Genomic DNA, 16,997 nt, shown 5'->3' with positions numbered 1-16,997 from the left:
TTGAGCACTCAATTAATTTATATATATATTTTTCTTTCTTGGATCATATAAACACCCAGGAGTGTGGCTTTCTTTTGAACACCTGCTTTGAAGAGATTTCATGAGTTTTGACCTATGATGGTCCCATTATAGTTTCTTATTTGAAACAGGATTTACTTGGGGAATCTTTTAGAATTTCTTACTTATTGAGGGTTTATGTAAATTTTCTTATTCATTTCTAATTTTCTTATATTTTTACCAGGTAATAGATATTAAAATTTTGTTTCTTTTATGACTTTACAGAGATTTACTTCATTGTTATATCATTAATAATTTTTGTAAAGTGTAGGGAAAAATGGGAAAGTTAATCTTTTTAGACTACAAATATTGATATTTATATATCAATATCAATAGTCAGACACTTAGTACCTGTTATTACTTATATTATTTTTTGTTTGTTTTTAAGATTATAGAAGGCTTTGAATGGATATGAACTGAAAGAATATCATTAATAAACATTCTGTATAATAGAAAGTGCCCAAAATAACTTCTTCCTAATTATGTTTTAATCAAAAATACGTACTCTGTGGGGCGCCTGGGTGGCTCAGTTGGTTAAGCGTCTGACTTCAACTCAGGTCATGATCTCCCTGCTCTTGAGTTTGAGCCTGGTGTTGGGCTCTTTGCTGACAGCTCGGGGCCTGAAGCCTGCTTCAGATTCTATCTCTGTCTCTCTGCCACTCTTCTGCTTGCTCTCTGTCTCACTCTCTCTCAAATATAAAATAATTTAAAAAAATTTTAAAAATCTCTGAAAAAACAGTTTATAAATGAAACTCTGAACAAGTTTACAATCATACAAATTTCAGGATTCTGACATCTATGAATTTAAGAAATTTTATGTTGTCTCTGCAGACTTATAAATGAGAATGTTTCTAACCAAATTCAGAAAATATTCCAAATAACTAAGTCAAAATTCATCTTTTGTTATATCTGTACATAATCCTGATTGTCCCCTATTGGTTTCATTATACTTCACTACACTAGCATGTCCTGGATATTTAGTGGGTTAAAGAAAGAAGTAAATCTGTAAAGCATATATACTGATGTAGTTATTCCCAGTGAAGTATTCTAACAGGACAGGTTGGCTTGTTTTTGTTTTTTCTTTTTCTTTTTCCATCACTTATTATCTCAAGTCGAATTGAATTGGAAGTGTTTTGTACTTTAAAATATTAGTGGAGGGGCTCGTGGGTGGCTCAGTTAGTTGAGCATCTGACTTCAGCTCAGGTCATGATCTCGCTGTCCATGAGTTCAGGCTCCACATCTGGCTCTGTGCTGACAGCTTAAAGCCTAGAGCCTGCTTCAGATTCTATGTCTTCCTCTCTCTCTTCCCCTCCTTCACTCATACTCTGTCTCTCAGAAATGAATAAACACTAAAAAATTTTTTACAAAAATAAATAAAATGTTAGTGGAGGGGGACCAGGGTGGCTCAGTTGGTTAAGCATCCAACTCTTGATTTCAACTCAGGTTATGATCTCATGGTTGTGAGATCAAGCCTTGCATCAGGCTCTATGCTGGGCAGAGAGCCTGCTTGGGATTCTCTCTCCCTCTCCTTCTCTTCTCTTGCTTGTTCGCAGGGATGTGTGTGTTCTCTCTTAAATAAAATAAAATAAAATAAAATAAAGAATAGAATGAAGTAAAATACAGGNAAAAATAAATAAAATGTTAGTGGAGGGGGACCAGGGTGGCTCAGTTGGTTAAGCATCCAACTCTTGATTTCAACTCAGGTTATGATCTCATGGTTGTGAGATCAAGCCTTGCATCAGGCTCTATGCTGGGCAGAGAGCCTGCTTGGGATTCTCTCTCCCTCTACTTCTCTTCTCTTGCTTGTTCGCAGGGATGTGTGTGTTCTCTCTTAAATAAAATAAAATAAAATAAAATAAAATAAAGAATAGAATGAAGTAAAATACAGGGGCGCCTGGGTGGCTTAGTCGGTTAAGAGTACGACTTTCGCTTAGGTCATGATCTCACGGTTCGTGGGTTCGAGCCCCGTGTCGGGCTCTGTGCTGACTGCCAGCTCAGAGCCTGGAGCCTGTTTCAGTCTGTGACTCCCTCTCTCTCTGGCCCTCCCCTGCTCACGCTGTCTCTCTCTCTCTCTCTCCTAGAAATAAATAAAACATTTAAAAAAAAAAAAAGAAGAATGAAGTAAAATACAATGTTAGTGGGTGTCCCTGAGCAGTGAATCTCTGTGGAAAGTTACCACTTTTCATGATAGACATAAACAAAACACTTAATTGTGAAAATACATGACTAAGAACCAATATTTATTGCAAAATGATCATTACTTTATAGTTCTAGAAATTGTATAAATCAGAATTGAAGTACCTTTAGAAGCTGATAAGTTTACAAGAATTAATATCATCTGAATACTTATTTTCTGTAGCTACCATGACACACTGAAGTTTCCTAAATGTTTCTAAATAGTTGACTGAGAGTCTAAAAAAGGAAACCACCAATCTAGAAAATAATTTAACTGGGACTATGTAGTGTTTGTAATGGAAATAGCACTAAAATTCAATTTGCTTTTTCTGGACTTTTTCCCAGTTTTATTTTGTTTGAAAGGAAATAGCATTTTTCTTAATACTAACAAAGACTTTTTTTTTTTTTTTACTAACAAAGATAATTATAAATAAATGTCAGAACAGTTTGTTGATTTAAAAAATTTCACTCGATAGGAAACATGTGGATGCCTATAAAGCTTACTTGCATCTCAGATACATTTAGGTCCTTAAAACTTCTTTGCCAATGAACTTTTTCAGAGAGTTCATATATCATGATATTTCAACTTATAAAACTAATTTTGTTTAGTTCTATTGTATCAAACTTTCTTTTAATAATATTTTTTAAACTTTACTTATTTATTTGAGAGAGAGAGTGTGTGAGCTTGAATGGGGGTGGGGGATGGGGTAGGGAGAGGGCAAGAGAGAGAATCCCAAGCAGGACAGCATAGAGCCTGTGGGCAGGGCTTCTTGATCTCAGGAGCATTGAGCTGAAACTGAGCGTGGGACACTTGACTGACTGAGCCCCCCAGGTGCCCCTAAACTTTTATTTTCAAAATTTTAATTTGCTTCATGAGGTGGTAAGACAAAAGCCCTTGTGTTTGTTTCTCCAAATAGAGTGTGCCTGTAAGTTATGGAAACATCTTAATCTCCTGGGTTTCTTTCCCTTAACTTTCATTTGGAAATAATAAGAGAAAAATTAGAAATTAAAACAAATGAAGAAACCTCGTTGGCACAAAGAAGCAGAACACAAGTAAAAGTCCCCCAACTACCTCGTCATCCAACCAGTGTTCCAAGTTACATGAAATATGTCATGTGAAAAAGAATGTGGGGGGACATGCCTAGAAAATAGAGAAAATGATACAGAAAAGGTTTGAGGATGAAGTAAAATGGAAACTGCTCTTAACTGTTGATTTTGTGTCTGAATGTTGGAAATAAGGAGTTATGTAACCGTGTTGTTCTGCCCTCTCTCCCTTCCTCTGATCTTTGAAGTGTGTCACTCTTTCATTTTGCCATTCAACAGTCTGACATGCAAAAGCTTTGTTCAGACAGTTTAATTTAATCACTGCCACTGGTTCAACAAGATGATAAAATCCCCTGTGCTGTACAGCAGCCAACATCGAGCTCACTGTTATCTGATACTGTTTGAAGCTTCTCTCATGAACGCATGCTGATAACACAAGAACTCCAAACATGTCATAAACAGTATATTAATGCCCCAGTTGGAATTCCATTAGAATAAGCAGTATATGAAGTTGAGCCCATTCAAGTGGGCCAATGTAATAAAATGTAATTTGGACTAATCTTCCCAAAGAATGTCCTGTGTTTGAAGCTGACAGTCTCCTATCACATGCAACAGTAATTGCTTGTTGACTGCATGGCAGACTTTTGAATCATGGCCTTTGTGCTGCAAGCACCTTCCAGGTGTCTCAGCTAGAAGACAATCTGTCTCTTTGTTTGAGTGGAAAGACTTCTAAACTATAAATAATAAAACAAGCAGTGAGTATTTTAATGAATATTGCTCATCTAGATTGGAATTTGTGGAAATCTGAGACAGGAGGAGTTTAAAGTCAAAACACAACAGAACACTGATTCTTTGAAGTGTTAGTTTCAATGATCATGTCTTTAAATTTTGCTAATTTAAAATGTATGACAGTACCACAGATATTTACGTATAAAAGGCTTACTCAATTTAGAAAATGCAAAACTATTGGGGGAAAGATGAAATTATAGTTTTGCAATTTAATAAAGCACCCATGAAATCTTTTCCTTCTTTCGATATTAAAAATATGACGCATGAAAGGATTGCGGATCGGTTTAAATTAAATGCTATTTATTCAAGAAACTATTGAAAAAAACCAGAACACCACACAGTAAGTTACAATATTAAAATGCATATGTAATGCTTACTCTTCCAGGCATCGTTCTAATGTTTTATTTGTTCCAGATCTTTAAGCCCCACAACAACTCTTTTTTTTTTTTTTTTTAGCAGGTGAGGTCAAAAGAGGCTGAATAATTTGTTCAAGATCCGAGAGCTATTGGTAGAAATGGGATTTAAACCCAGGCAGTCCTTTCCAGAGTCTGTGCTCTAAACAATTACACTTCTATTGCACTCAGAGAGGGCCATGTTTATGACAATACAAAAAAATACTATTTAAAAATTCTATTTTGGTGAACAGTGCACGTTGGAGATGGCTGGTCTGTGCTACTGCAAGAGTGATCGCATATGCAGATATAATCACGTTAATTCCATGTGTAAATCTTCTCAGCGATTCCTCACTTGTCAGCACTCTTTAGCAGGGCTCAGGAATGCCTTCTATAGCTCACATTTTGCCCTCTGCATTTATGCCCCACGCCTCGAATGTTCCAGTGACAACTGATTATTTGCAGTCAGTAAAAAGTTTTTGTTTCTAATTTCAATGAGCTTTTCATTCATTAGAGAAAGAAAGTAAACATGTGTGATGTAATAGACACTGTATCTAGGTATACATCAATGACGAGAACAAAGATCTGTATCCTCATGGAGTTCACTTGCTAGTGCAGAAAGACCAACTAGCAATGAGTATCAGAGATAAGTAAATTATAGTGTTAGAAGGTGATAAATACCATGGGGAAAAGATTAGAGGAATTGAGAACATGAGGTGGTAGATTGGGGAGACAGGTGAGATGCACTGTCATAGAGTGTTTGGGTAGGTGACATTTGAGTAAGATTTGACAAAGGGATGGGAATTAGCCATGTGGGGATTTGGAAGAAGAGCTCCAGCAGAGGGAACACCTGGTGCAAAGACTCTAAAATGGAAATATGCCTGTCTTGTGCCAACGGGGAGCAGTGAGTAGGGTGAAGAGGTCGGAGGGATCATAGTACCAGAGAAATGAGAGAGGGCAGTTGAGGGTCTCAACTGTGGATGCCTGCTAGACCATTGAAAAGCTTAGCTTTCATGCTGAGTGAGAAGGGGGGCCATTGCCGGGGATTCCAGTGACCTGATTTACATTGTAACGCGTTGATGCGGGCCCCTGGGTTGAGATGGGACTGTGGAGGGAAGCAGAATTAGAAGCAGTGTGACTAGGCAGGAAGGAGCCTCTTGCAGGTGAGAGATGATGTTAGAACAGCACAGGTGGTGAAAAGGCGACAGATGGTGGATGTATTTTGAAGGTAAAGACAACAGTCTTTCCTGATGGACTGGATAGAGGTATGAGAGAAAGAGGACTCAAGAATGCCTCTAAGTTTTCTGTTCTGAGCCACTGGAAAGATGGAGTTGCCGGCAATGTGAGGTGGAGAGAGCAGGAATTGGGGCAGATTAGGGGGAAAGAATGGGAATTTGGTTTTGGGTGGGTTAATGTCGCACCTTCTGAAATAGTCTTTCCAATTTTTACTGTCTAGCAAAATTCTACTTGTTTTTTAATAATCACCTCAGGCTTTCCTTGCTCACCACCCCCTTTCCTGAGTAGGGTCATTTGTTTTCTTCTGGACCCAGTAGCCTTCTCTGTAAACCTCTAGTAGGGTCCTTTCCACCCTGTTACACTTGATGGTACATTGCTTTTCCTCTAGACTGTCATTTTTTAACTCTATATCCCCAGTAGCCAGCACTTAGTGCCTGGCTTAATTAGCATTTATAGAATAAGCAAAAAAATAAAGTCACTGTATGTTCAAATAGTGATCTTAGAATTTGTGAAAATCAGAAAATTGTAAAGAAAACTAGGGCTTTGATTTAGGTGAGGAAAGCTGCCCACGACAGTCTTCTCCTAAGAACTCCCAGATAGCTGATCGATGGCAAGGCCATTCTTCCAGTTTTGTGGATTCATAAGAGATTCTACCAATGTTTAAGATAAAGAATCTTCTAGGGGCGCCTGAGTGGTTAAGTGTCTGACTTTGGCCCAAGTCATGATCTCCTGGCTCGTGGGTTCAAGTCCCATGTCGGACTCTGTGCTGACAGCACGGAGCCAGGAGCCTGCTTCAGGTTTTGTGTCTCCCTCTCTCTCTCTGCCCCGCCCCCCTGCTCATACTCTGTCTCTCTCTTCTTCAAAAATAAATAAACATTAAGAAAAAAAAATAAGGAATCTACTCATTGTTATACAGCAAATCGTACAGTTTTCCTACATCATTTAGTGCTACCACCTGTGACCTGTTATGGGTTGAATTATGTTCCCCCAGATAGAACCGTTGAAGTTCTAGGCTCTCACCACCTCAAAAAATGACCTTTTTTGGAAACAGGATCTTTACAGAGGTAGTCAAGTTCAAATAAGGTCATCTGGGTGAGCCTTTTCCAATGTGGCAGGTGTCCTTATACCAAAAGGAAATGTGGACACAGAAGAAGACACTGCATAGATGGAAGGTGATGTGAAGAGATACAAGAAGACAGCCATATGCTGGAGTGATGCATCCCAAGCCAAGGAACAGCACGGATTGCTGGTAAACCCCAGAAGACAGAAGAGGCAAGCAAGGACTCCCTTAGGGCCATCAGAGAGAGGGTGGTCCCGCCAGCACCTTAATTTTGGACTTCTATCCTCCAGATCTTTTTGTCGTTTTAAGCTATTGAGTTTTTGATACTCCCTTGAAATGACCTAAGAAACTATTATACCTCTTCTTCACTTTTTCCAAGTGGCAGATAAATGATCACATGACCATACATTTTTCTTCTACAGTGAAGCAATGTGGCATATGTTCGGGAACACGTACTTTAGTCTCTGTTAGAGTTCAAATCCTGACTCTAGAGCTTACTGGCTATGCGACCTTGAGAAATTGCCTTCACCCCTCTGAGCCTCAAATTCCTCAGTTGTAAACCAGGAATAATAATGACATGCACCTTAAGGCATTTTTGTGATAATGAATTGGAGTAGTGCACATCAAGCATTTGAAGTATGCTTGGTATACAGTTCACAAAGATTAATCTGCTAAGGTTTCTAGATGCACAAGGAAGAACTGTAAAATTCACTTGGGAATGTAGGATCAGTAATGGGAGTGTCCCATTCACAAAAATAGTGTGAAAGTAAGATGTTGGGAACTCAGATTCCATTAATAAACTGTACTCAATAGTTTATGATAAAAAGTTTTTTTTTACTTATTTGTATTTTCCTTTGCCTGGAAAATTCCAGAAAAACAAAAAGGGGTTACCTAATTAAAAATGACTTTATTAAGGTATGAATGACATGCAAAAATTACATATATTTTAAGTGTACTATGTGAAGTTTTGACCTATGAAATCATTACCACAATCAAGATACTGAGCATGTCAGTCATGTCCAAACATTTCCTCATCCCTCTGTAATCCTTTCTCACATCTCCCCTCCAAAACTCCCACTGCCCCAACAACCTCTAGCCCAGGCAACCTCTGCTCTGCCTTCTGTCACTACAGACTACTTTGCATTTTCTAGAGTTTTATATAAATGGAATTGCACATCATGTACTCTTTTTGTCTGGCTTCTTTTACTTAGTACAATTATTTTGAGATTCATCTATATTGTTGCTTGTATCAGTACTCTATCTTTTTGTTGCTGATTAGTTTTCCATCGTATGGATATATTACCATTTGTTGAGGGGCACTTGGATTGTTCTGAGTTTTGGCCATTGCAAATAAAACTACCACAAACAGTCACATGCAGATTGTTGTATGGACATATGCTTTTCATTTCTCTTGGCTAAATATCTAGGAGTGGAATGGTTGGGTCATACGACAAGAGTCTACTTAACATTTTAAGGAAATATCAAAGATCTGTGTCATCTTACATTTCCATCGGAAGTGCATAAAAGTTTCAGGGGCACCTCAGTGGCTCAGTTGAGCGTCTGACTTCGGTTCAGGTCATGATCTTGTGGTTTGTGAGTTCCAGACCCACATCGAGCTCGCTGCTCTCAGCACAGAGCCCACCTCAGATCCTCTGTCCCCCTCTTTCTGCCCCTCCCCTGCTTGTGCTCTTTCAAAAATAAATAAGACATTAAAAAAAGAGACGTGTATAAAAGTTTCAGTTACTCCACATCTTTTTCAATGCTTGGTAAGGTCAGTTTGTAAAGTTTTAGCCATTCTAATAGGTATGTAGTGATAGCTCATTGTGGTTTTAATTTGCACTTCCTTAATAACTAATAATGTTTCGTATCATTTCGTGTGTTTATTTGGAATTAGTATATCTTCGTTGGTGAAGTGTTTGTTTAAATCTTTCGCTTATTTAAAAAATTCAGTTGTTTTCTTCTTAATTATTTTTTCAAGTTTAACTGAAATATAGTTGGGTTATTGTGTTAGTTTCAGGTGTGCAGCACAGTGGTTCAATAATTAAATACATTATGAAATGCTTGCCATGGTAAGTGTAGTTAGCCTCTGTCACTGTACAACATTTTGATAATATTATTGACTATGTTTCATATGCTGTATTTTTCATCCCTGTGACTTATTTATTTTATAATTGGAAGTTTGTACCTCTTCATCCCCTTCACTTATCTCACCTGTGTCCCCAACCCCTTCTGCCTCTGGCAACCACCAGTTTGTTTTCTGTATTTATGAGTCTGTTTCTTTTTGTCATGAATGGCATGATTTCATTCTTTTTTATGGCTGAGTAATATTTTATTGTGTTTATACCACATCTTCTTTATCCATTTATTGGCTGATGAACACTTAAGTATCTCCATATCTTGGCTACTGTAAATAATGCTATGATGAGCAGAGGGTGTATATATTTTTTGAAATTAGAATTACTGAGTCATATAGTATGTCTTTATTTTTAAATTTCTGAGGGATCATTGTTGAACCCACATTCGGCCACCCACCACTTAAAAAGCTAATACTCAAGAACTTTGATTGGAAAGGAGTTTGGACTGGCAACCTGGGGACAAGTTAGACTCTTGTCCAAAGGCCTACTCCAGAGTTTCTGCCTGGCACAGGTGTTTTTAAAAGGGTTTAATCAGTTAAGGGGGTACAGTGGTCTGTGATGTTTCTTGATGATGGGGAGGCTCCATGGTGCCAGCTACAGAGTTATCATGGTGCTCAGAGGTTGTGCAAGAAGTTCTGGCTCCTTGATATCTCGGGGCAGGTTGTGCAAGAGGGCATGGTTCCTTAGTGCCTGGGGATTGGACAAGAAAATTCTGTTCTTTCTGCAAAGGAGGTCAAGGTCTACAGATGCACAAAGGGAGGTCATTTGTGTGACCTAAAAAAAGAAAAATATTTTGTTTAAAAAGCTGCTGGGCTAATCAGGAAGCCAAGGCAGCATCAAACAGACTTGCTGACTTCTGTGGTCTGAGAAAGTTCTTATCCTTCATTCCCCAAGGCCAGTGGTCTGCACATCTCGAAGAAAGTAAATTAGTTCTATTACAGATCAAAAGGGCCTTAGGTCAACAAGTTAACTTTTGAAGGAAGCTAACTCTGAACACCAGCTGTTTCTGCTGTTCCAGAACTTCCATATTGGTTTCCACAGTGGCTGTAGCAAGATACATTCCCACCAGTGGTGCATGAGGTCCCGCTTTCTCCACATCTTCACCAACACTTGTTATTTCTTGTCTTTTTGATACTAGCCGTGCTGACTGGTGTAAGGTGTCATCTCACTGCGGTTATCATTTGCATTTCCCTGATGACTGAGCATCTTTCATGTGTCTGTTGGTCATCTGTATGTCTTCTTTGGAAAAATGTCTATTCAGGTCCTCTGCCCACTTCTAATTGGGTTGTTTGGTTTTTTGGTGCTGAGTCTGAGTTCTTTATATAATTTGGATACTAACCCCTTATCAGATACGTCATTTGCAAATATCTCCTCTTATTCAGGAGATTGTTCTTTTGTCTTGTTGATAGTTTCCTTTGTTGTGCAAAATTGGGTTGTTTTCTTATTATTGTTTTAAGAATTTTTAATATATTCTAGACAAAATTTCATTATCAAATATATGCTTTGCAAATATTTTCTCCAGGTCTAGGATTTGTTTTTTCCTTCTCTTAACAGTGTCTTTCAAAGAGCAGAAGATTTTAATACAAATGAAGTCAAATTTATCAACCTTTTCTTTTATAAGTCATACTTTTGGTGTCATATTTAAGAAATCTTTGTAACCTAACCCAAGGTCACAAAGATTTTTTTTTTCCTACACTTTCTCTTTGAAATTTTATAGTTTTGGTTTTTGCACTTAGGTCTATAATTCCTTTTTTTCATTAATATTTTTTATATGATAATGAAAAGATATAATAATTTGAATAACTACTTTACCAATTTGAATTTTCCTCTTTGTCTGTGAGACCGAGTAAAGCAAAAAGGGGTGGGAACTTCCTTTTCTTTTTAAGTCCTATTGTTACATAGTGAGCCATTTTTGGCAATTTTCTTTCAACAACTGATCTTTCATCTAAGTCACCATCCTGTTTAAGGTTTCATTTCTGTATATAGTATGACCAAACTCAAACGGTTGGTCCAGCTGTATTTTCTCCAGAGAAAGAATGCCTTAGAGGAATCCTCATTAACTAAGTTTTAGGCTCTAAGTTTTTGGGTTCAAGTGGCACCTTACCTGTTACTGTAAAGTTTCTGCAACAGCCTAAGTGGTAGTGCCTTGAAAGAGTTTAGGTGTGTTTCCAAAAGTTTGAATGATGGCTAGGAAACAGCCAGGGAGTTTGCATTTTCTCTTACAAATTAGTTACTGTGAATTTCATTGGTGTACTGAGCACAACTGCTTTTAATTCACTGCATTCTCATAACCGATGAATGGCAAAATTGGATTAGATGGAAAATAGTTCTAACTCTGTGTATTTCCTTGAATCTCAGACTTCACTTGGCTCTCTCACTGCTCAGTTATTCTGTTCTCTTTCTACTGTCCCTGGAGTATAAGAAAATAGTTTTAGTATTACTAATTTCAGTAATTTTGAGTAAATAGAATTAGTGTCATTAGAATGGCACTGTTCTGCATAATTTTAGCATCCCTGGACTTCATTGGCAAGACTATTACTTTGTTATATCATAGTGAACAAAACAAACTACCTGATATATGTAGTTTTGGTCTCCTGAAATTCATAATATGTATCAGTAGCTATAAAAATACATTTCAGAAAAGAATTTGAAAGTGACCAAAAAAAATCAATCACAATTGCTTTATAAATATGCCTACTATGCACCAATTTCTTGCTTCCTCTTTTAACAAAATTTATCCATCCATTAAGTCATAGACAAGTAAACAAAAATGAATTGTCATTTGTGTTATTTTATTAGTGTCATAAGAGATTATGGCATATTATTGACTTCTCCAAGAATATTTTACTTGAGGAGGCACAGTTTAACATGCACAAATCAAGATCAGTATTGGATATGCATTAATTTTTCCAAAAATGCTGCAAGGCAATTTTTCTCTACAAATCCTTTGTTGATATTTATAGTTCTATAAAAAATTATCATTGTGGCCAAGTGATAGTTTAGCTAAGCTTTAATTATAAGAAATGGATTGTTATTTGTATTGCTACTTTGAATCCCAGATTTATTTACTGACCACTTAATTTATTTGCTAATGCTTTCCCAAAATAAGTCTGGAGAGTTTGAAACATTTTTGCCCACTCCATTTATTTCAATATCATTCATTTTTATCATTAGAGATCCTTAGTAGTTTAGGGGTTGTTACTTTACCTTCAGTGGATATGTGAGTTTCATTGATACATTCTAAAATCCGGTCAATTCTGTGATATGAACAGTCATTGTTAGATCTTAGGGTATTTAAATCATTGGCAGAGGAAATATCCTTATATTTTTAAGTCATATTTTGGGCTTCATGATTCTATGCAACTCAATTTTCAAATAGTTAGTTTCTATGTCATAGATAAAATACTCTCATGAGACTAGATGCTCATGATATTGTTTTTGCTCTTGTTTATGATGAAAATATGAGAACACATTTAAATCAAGCTCATGTCGCATGTACATTCTTTAAAATTCCCTTGTGTGCCTCATCTGGCTCAAGTAAGACTTTTAGAGGGGCCTACTGTCATCTTTATTTCAAATGTGTTCTTTACTGCTTAGATGACAGTAGTAAAAAAAAAAATCTCTTTTCTCTTTCATTTGATTTCTCAATCAATTTAAAGTTTCTATCTTGTTTAAAGGACTCTCATATTGCTAATTATAAACAAATTCTTTTTTTAAATTGAGATATAATTGACATACATTATATTAGTTTCAGGTATATAACATAATTATTTGATATTTGTATGTATATACATTGCAAAATGATCACCATAATAGGTCTAGTTAACACTCATCAGTACATATAGTTATAGGATTTTTTCTTGTGATGAGAATTTGTAAGATCTATTCACTCAGCAAGTTTCAAACGTGCAAGATAGTATTAACTCTATTCATCACTCTGTACATAGCATCACGTGAGTTATCAATTTTATAATTGGAAGTCTGTCATTTTGTCTCCTTTCACCCATTTCACCCAACTCCTGCCTCTGGCACCCACCGATCTGTTCTCTGTATCTATGAGCTTAGTTTAACACATCCTTTCCCTGATTAGATAATGAACTCTTCGAGGGCAGAGACCACTTTTTATTCTAATTAAAAAAGAAAAACTACTTTATTAGGGTATGCTTGACATGCNAATTATTTGATATTTGTATGTATATACATTGCAAAATGATCACCATAATAGGTCTAGTTAACACTCATCAGTACATATAGTTATAGGATTTTTTCTTGTGATGAGAATTTGTAAGATCTATTCACTCAGCAAGTTTCAAACGTGCAAGATAGTATTAACTCTATTCATCACTCTGTACATAGCATCACATGAGTTATCAATTTTATAATTGGAAGTCTGTAATTTTGTCTCCTTTCACCCAACTCCTGCCTCTGGCACCCACCGATCTGTTCTCTGTATCTATGAGCTTAGTTTAACACATCCTTTCCCTGATTAGATAATGAACTCTTCGAGGGCAGAGACCACTTTTTATTCTAATTAAAAAAGAAAAACTACTTTATTAGGGTATGCTTGACATGCAGAAAGCTGTAGGTATTTAAAGTGTACAACTTGGTGAGTTTAGAGAGAAGTATATATGTGTAAAACCATCATCACAATCAATGCCATAAATATATGCAGCACGTCTAAAAGTTTCTTTTTTCCCTTTTAATTTATTTTTGTGGTAAAAATGCTTATAATATCTATATTCTAAGTAAATATTTCAAGTATACAATACAGTATTGTTAACAATAGGTTATAGTATACTGCTGATCTCTAAGACTTATTCACCTTCCATAAATGAAACTTGCACGTTTTGACCAACAGTTACTCAATTTCCCTTGTTCCCCCCAACCCTTAGTAACTACCATTCCACTCCCTGCTTTTATGAGTTTGACTCATTCAGATGCCCCATACAAGTGGGATCATGCAGTATTTGTCCTTCTATGTCTGGCTTATTTCCTTTAGTGTAATGTCCTCCAGATTTACTTGTGCTGTTGCAAATGATAGGATTTCCTTCTTTTTCAAGGCTGAGTAATATTCCATTATATGTAATGAAGTACTATAGTTTCTTTATCCATTGATGGTCATTTAGATGGTTTCCATGTCTTGGTTATGGTGAATAATGGTGCAATAAACATGGGAATGCTTATGTTATATCTCTTCAAGATCCTGATTTCAATTCCTTTCGATATATACCCAGAAGTGGGATTGAGGGATCATGTGGTGGACCTATTTTTAATTTTTTGAGGGAACTTTATACAGTGTTCCATACTAGCTATGCCAATTTATGTTTCCACCAATAGTGTGTGAGGATTGCCTTTTCTCCACAAACTCACCAACACTTACTATCATTCTCTCTCTCTCTCTCTCTCTCTTTTTATTTTGGTAATAGTCACCTGAACAAGTGTGAGGTAGTATCTCTATCCCATACATCTATTTTTACTTTTGATGCCTATGCTTTTCAATAAATCATTGCCAAGGTCAGTGTCAAAATAAGAAATTTTTTCCTTATCTTTTCTTCTAAGGTTTTACAGTTTAAGTCTTTAATCCGTTTCGAATTAATTTTTACATGAGTACAATTTTATTCTTTTGCATATGGATATCCAGATTTTCCAACACCGTTAGTTGAAAAACCTATCCTTTCCCCGTCGTGATTATTGGCACCCTTGTTGAAAATCAGCTCACCATATATGTGATGGTTTATTTCTGGCTTCATTGGTTTATATGTCTGCTTTTATGCCGGTACCATATTGTTTTGATTACTATAGCCTTGTAATATATGTTGAAGTCAGGAAATGTGATGCTTTCAGCTTTGTTCTTGGTCAAAATTTCCTTTGCTATTCAAGATCTTTTATCATTCCATATGAATTTTAAGACTGTTGTTTCTATTTCTGTGTATTGTGTTGGATAGTATAGACATCTTGAAAATATGTTACTTTCCAATTAATTAAGAAGGCATGCCTTGCCATTTATTTGTGTCCTTTTAAATTTCTTTCATTACTGATTTGTAGCTTTCAGCGTACAAGTCTTTCACCTCCTTGTTTACAAGTCAAAGGTGTCACAAGAAAAGGAAACTACACATGATGTAGTTTACAGTACACATGATGAACACAGATGCAAACATACTTAATATATTAGCAAAGAGGATTCAAGAACATATTAAAAGGATCATACACATGACCGAGTAGGAATTATCCCTGGGATGCATGGATGGTTCAACATACAAAAATCATTGTGAAATACCATGTTCACAGAATGATGGATAAAAATCACATAATCATTTCAATGGGTGCAGAAAAAACTTTGACAAAATTCAACACCTTTCATGATAAAAGATTTCAACAAATTAGTTATAGGAGGAACATGTCCCAACACAGTAAAGGCCATATATGAAAAGCCCATGACTAGCATCATACTTGGTGAAAATGGAAAGCCCTCTTTTAAGATGCAGAATAAGGTAGGAATGTTCACTCTCGCCACTTCTAGTTAACATAGTCCTGGAAGTCTTAGCCAGAGAAATTAGGTAAGGGAAAGGAATAAACATCAACCAAGTTAGAAAAGAATTAAAATTGTCTCTCTTTGTAGATGACATGATCTTATTTGTAGAAAACCCTCAAAACTTTACAAAAAATTCTAGAACTAATAAAGATATTAAATAAAATTACAAAGATACAAAATCAACATACAAAAATCAGTTTCCTTTTTTCAAACATTAAAAGTGAACTATCCGAAAAGGAAATTAAGAAAAATCCCATTTAAAAAAGTATGGAAAACAGTAAAATGCTTAGGAATAAACTTCTTATAGTAGTTTGTATCATCTACAGTCTTACATATAAGAACCACTCGATACATTTCTGCTGGAGGAGTAAATTTTCAATTTTCTTTTCCTTTTTAAAATAGTTTGTGTTGATTTCTGAGTCCTCGCATAATTTTCTCCTATTTCTGTATTTTTGTCTTCCTTCAAGGCTATGTAATCGGAAAGTGCATTGTAACAGAGCCTACGTAAGAGGCTCTGGTACGAAACATCTCATGCTTTTGATGAGTAAAAAATCTCTTAACATTCACCAGTTACGCTGGCAGTGATAATTAGGGTGGCCACATGTCCTGGGTTGCAGGACAGTGTCAGACTATGTCTTGTCCTCATGTCCTATTGGTCAGCATCTCATTTCAGTCTCATCTTGGGTATCATTTTCCCAGATGGCTTTGCAAAATTTGACACTCTTGTCTAAAGTTTCTGTTTCCTTGTTTTTCATAACTTTGTCCTCTACAGAGTGGTTTTCTCTTCTTCTGGAGTTTGTTTTTCTTCTTAACATCCACATTCTGTTTAGTACTTTTCCTTGTTCAGACTTTTGTTCAAATCTCATGGGTTCAAACCACTGTATCTTTCAGAATGAGTTAGACATGCATGTGTGCTAGTCCCAACTGTTCTGAACTCTCGTCCTGCCCATTAGGTATCCCCCTTGGACAGTTTCTGGCCCATAGAACGTAACATGTCCAGATGTGAAAGTCATCCTTCCCCTTGAGCTTTATTTTGCTGTTGTGCTTTCTATTTTGAATAAAACCATCAATAGTCCCAAGACCATAAAGAGTTTAAACTCTTGAGAGTTTTTTCACTATATGTAATTTGTTGTATTTTTTTAAAGTTTATTTATTTTGAGAGAGAGAGCGCACGCACTGAGGAGAGCATGGGGCCTGATGTGGGACTTGAACTCAGGAACTGTGAGATCAAACTGTGAGATCATGAATTGGGTTGAAATTGAGAGTCGGATGCTTACCTGACTGAGCCACCCAGGTGCCTCTGTTGTGGGTCTTAATAGCTTCTCTTTGATACTGTGTTCTGAATTTGTCCTTTTCACCCTATTCCTTGTAAGTCCTCATTATCTATTAGTTTGATACCTTGCAATAGCCTTACACTTTCTAATCTCTAGCTTCTCTCCTCTTCCTTCTATTTGGCATTTTTGCAAAAAAATATCTTCTTGAAGCCTTTGTTAATTTCTCAATTCCTAAAGAATTCCATTCAATTCCTTAACTGTTATCCAAGACCTTATAAATGGGTCTCAGAGAACATCTTTCCT

This window comes from Crocuta crocuta, unplaced genomic scaffold, assembly GCF_008692635.1.
Source record: "Crocuta crocuta isolate KB4526 unplaced genomic scaffold, BGI_CrCroc_1.0 scaffold115, whole genome shotgun sequence".
NCBI lineage: Eukaryota > Metazoa > Chordata > Mammalia > Carnivora > Hyaenidae > Crocuta > Crocuta crocuta.
Note: the sequence above shows the minus strand (reverse complement) of the source record.